This window comes from Carlito syrichta, unplaced genomic scaffold (genome assembly GCF_000164805.1).
Source record: "Carlito syrichta isolate Samal-C Ts95f unplaced genomic scaffold, Tarsius_syrichta-2.0.1 Scaffold303650, whole genome shotgun sequence".
Taxonomy (NCBI): domain Eukaryota; kingdom Metazoa; phylum Chordata; class Mammalia; order Primates; family Tarsiidae; genus Carlito; species Carlito syrichta.
Genome location: NW_007247746.1, coordinates 7726 through 12139, shown reverse-complemented (window position 1 = coordinate 12139; position 4414 = coordinate 7726). Strand labels below are relative to the sequence as shown.

The 4414-nt window shown below is 40.5% G+C and overlaps 1 pseudogene; it reads right to left on the bottom strand.

The window, feature by feature from the left end:
- Nucleotides 1–1504: 1504 nt before the first annotated feature.
- Nucleotides 1505–2346, bottom strand: LOC103261283 (annotated as a pseudogene).
- Nucleotides 2347–4414: the final 2068 nt, after the last annotated feature.

Below are 4414 nucleotides of genomic sequence, written 5' to 3'. Positions count from 1 at the left end.
TTTGTTCTGGAATCTCAATTCTGTTCCATTGATCTATATGCCTGTTTCTATACCAATACCAAGCTGTTTTGATGATTGTAGTTTTATAGTAAAGTTTGAAGTCTGGTAATGTGATACCACCTGCTTTGCTTTTTTGCTGAGGATTGTTCTGGCTATTCTTGGTCGTTTGTGTTTCCATATGAATTCCTGTGTTGTTTTTTCTAGGTCTGAGAAGAATGTTACTGGTGATTTGATAGGTATTGCAGGGAATCTGTAGATTGCCTTCGGTAAGATGGACATCTTCACAATGTTGATTCTTCCAATCCATGAGCATGGGATATTTTTCCACTTGTTCATGTCATCTTTGATTTCTTTGAGCAGTGTTTTGTAGTTTTCATTGTAAAGGTCTTTCATGTCTCTGGTTAGGAAGATGCCAAGGGATTTCTTTTTTTTGTGTGGCTATTGTGAATGAAATTGTGGTTTTTATTTGGGTTTCTGTTTGTTTATTATTGGTGTAAAGAAATGTGATTGTCTTTTGCACATTTATTTTATATCCTGAGACTTTGCTGAAGGCGTTATCAGTATAAGGAGGTTTTTGACAGATTCTCTTGGGTTTTCAAGGTACATGATCATGTCATCTACAAAGAGAGATAATTTGACTTCCTCTTTTCCTATTTGGATACCCCTGATTGCCTTCTCTTCTCTGATTGCTTGAGCCAGGACTTCCAATACTGTATTGAACAGGAGGGGTGAGAGTGGGCATCCTTGTCTTGTTCCAGTTTTCAGGGTAAATGGTTCCAATTTTTGTCCATTTAGGAGTATGCTGGCTGTGGGTTTCTCATAGATGGTTTTTACTACTTTGAGGTATGTTCCCTGTATGCCTAGATGTTCGAGGGTTTTTATCAAGAAGGGATGCTGGATTTTATCAAAAGCTTTTGCTACATCTAATGATATAATCATGTGGTTTTTGTTTTGACATCTGTTGATGTATGTCATTACATTTATGGTTTTACCAATGTTGAAACCAGCCTTGCATCCCAGTGATGAATCCTACTTGGTCTCCAATCCTTTTCTTATGGTATTATGATAATTGTTCAAGGTCTGCTTATGAGTGAGAACATGTGATACTCAGTTCTTTGTTTCTGTGATAGAACACTCAGTATCCTAGACTCTAAGTCCATCCAAGTCACTGTGAAGTTCATAATTTTGTCCTTCTTTATGGCTGTGCAGTATTCGATTGCATATATGTACCCCATTTTAAAAATCCAGTCCTTTTTCAATGGCAGCACAGTTGGTTCCACATTTTTGCTATTGTGAACAATGCTGCAATAAACATACATATGCAGGTATCTTTTTTTGGCAGGTTATAAATGCTTTATGTTTGTTAACACAGAGGAAGCTTGGTGTGGATATGTGGTCATTTGATGTTTTTAGGACTAAGAGTTACAGTTCAGGTGCTCTCTCTTATAGAATGTAAATAAGTGTACCCCTACACACGCATATGAAATTCTTATCAAAATTTAGCTTAGTCACTGAAAGATGATTCACTATCTGAACTTTCTTCTGCAGTTTTTTCACTTTCACCATCAGGCATGGAGCATCTGGCCTCTCAAGATCTGGGTCTAGCCAGGCTCGGTGGCTCAGCCTGTAATCCTGCGCCTTTGGGAGGCTGAGTGGATTGCCTGAGCCTGTGGGTTCAAGACATGCCTGGGCAGGCGAGACCTCATCTCTATAAAAAAAAAAATTAGCCAGGCATGGTAGTGCGTGCCTGTAATTCTGGCTACTTGGAAGACTGAGGTGGAAGGATCACCGGAGCCCAGCAGGTCGAGGCTGTGGTGACCGGGAGTGGCCACTGCACTCCAGTCTGGATGACAGAGTGAGATTCCAACTCAAAAAAAAAAAAAGATCTGGGTCTAGTCCTTCTGATACCATTTTGTTCCTTATTGCCATCACTGGAAATCCCACTTGAACCATTTTGAGATATCTGGCATATCTTGGATCCTTGGCTACAGTTAAGATATTTCTGCTGATACTTCACTTTCCTGTGGTCCAGAGTCTTATGTACTGTTCTGCTGTGATTGCTCTGAAGTGGCTTCAGAATGTGACCCATCTGTGACATTAGTGGCACTTGAAGGAGATACTTCAAATGCGAAATCTTCCAGGCCTGGGATAGATGACAACTTTGCATCTAAAATATTGAGAGTTGTCTGCCAATTTCGCCTCACAAACTGTAGAAAAGCGGTTGAGGAACTGTACCATGTGCACCACAAATTGGTTTAGAAAAGTCATCCTTCTTTTCTGTTGGACAGCTGGCACCTTGGTCCGGTCTATGCTTGACCCCATGAGAGGAAGCCCATCTTCATCCATCTCTGGTATCTTTTTCATAGAGCAATTTGAGTTCCTCCGGGCATATTCCCAGTAGAGGGATTGCAGGGTCGTATGGAAGGTCAATTTATAGATCTTTTGGGAATCGCCATACTGTTTTCCATAGAGGTTGTACTAATTTACACTCCAACCAACAGTGTAGCTGTGCTCCCTTTTCCCCACATCCTCTCCAGCATCTGTTGTTTTTTGAGTGATTGATGATGGCCATCCTGACTAGAGTTAGGTGGTATCTAGGTGTGGTTTTGATCTGCATTTCTTTGATGACTAGTGAGGCTGAGCATTCTTTCATGTATCTACTGGCTGCCTATAGGTCATCTTATGAGAAAAGTCTATTCATATATTTTGTCCACAATGATGAACTATCCTGAGTTCAATGGAATCACAAATTAAGGGGAAAAAATAACAGGGCTTCTTTGCAGAAAGAAGGTCACAATTTAAAATGGCTCTCAAATTTGGGTGAGTCTGCTGCCACTGTTCAGAAGCATCCAAATATGGCAGCATTGGGGGTAGTTTTAATCAGTAACAACTCTCAAATGGGATTCCTAAAGAAAAGGGAATCTTGAGGCTTCATCTAACAAAACAAACTCCATAACTCCAGCAGCATATGAAGCAAACTTCAAGTCAAATGAATGAGTGTGAACATTTCTTGCCATACATCTTCAGATTACCACATGGGAGATTCATCTTTCCAACTGAGTTGAGATTGCTTAAATAAAAGCCATATAAAATATTTCTTTCCAGACCTGTGCTATGAAATGCACTGCACAATATTCAGAAATGATAAGCACAGGTAGGGCCCAGATGACAGGGAAGCCATTTATTCTGACATCTTATCTCTGTCTGTTCCTGTTTCATCAGGCAGATTTTTTTTTTTGAGTTGGAGTCTCACTCTGTCACCCAGACTGGAGTGCAGTGGCCGCTCCTGGCCACCGCAGCCTCGACTTACTGGGCTCTGGTGATCCTTCCACCTCAGCCTTCCCAGTAACCGGAATTACAGGCACGCGCTACCACACCCGGCTCATTTTTTGATTTATTGTAGAGATGAGGTCTCGCTGCCCAGGCGGGTCTCGAACCCGCGGGCTCAGGCAATCCACTCATCTCAGCCTCCCAAAGGTGCGGGATTACAGGCTGAGCCACCGAGCCCGGCAGGCAGATTTTTTTTTAATCGTATTATTTATTTTATAGTATCCCAAATGATAAAAGCCTACATCTGGTATGCGATTGTCAGAGAATGATGACATAGCCTTCATATGCCTAGAGGCATAATCCTAACCACCAACCTCCATTCACATGGCATCTCATTTTTATAAAATTTATTAACTCCAACCTTTTTTCAATGGGCAGTACAGTTGGTTCCGTGTTTTTGCTATTGTGAACAATGCTGCAATAAACATACGTGTGCAGGTATCTTTTTCACAGAGTGATTTGAGTTCCTCCAGGCATATTACCAGTAGGAGGATATAAAAAATGGGGTACATATACACGATTGAATATTATGCAACCATAAAGGATAAAATTATAAATTCTTTATTTCCTCTTGCAATTCTCCATTTGTTTCCAATAAGGATTTAAAATGCTTCTAGAAGAAATATTCATCAAAACGGACATGACTGTGAATGACTGACGTCAAGTAGGAGGGAATAAAAAAAATTATGTCAGTGTATCAGCACTCTACTCACTGAACAACTTATACTCAGTCCATCTGCATGAAATGGGGTGTGCCAAAAATTGGACGTCCTGCAGACGCTTGCAAGCACTATCTGGCATGCATACTGGTGCTATTCCACACTGCTTAAAGATGAAATACAATTCCTCTGAGGGGATTCTATACATACTTTCTAAATTAACTTAAATAATAGAAAACTCCTAGATCTATAGGCCCCAAATTTCTGTTCTCTTGCTTTCTAATTTTTTAGTATTTCTGAACAGCAGTCATCTTGTTTCTTAATCAGAGATGTATGCTACAGGCACTTGGGACATACATCTACCTGAGTCATTATACTGATACCCTGGAGTGAGGCCTGGGTATGTGTATTTTGAAAAGATCACA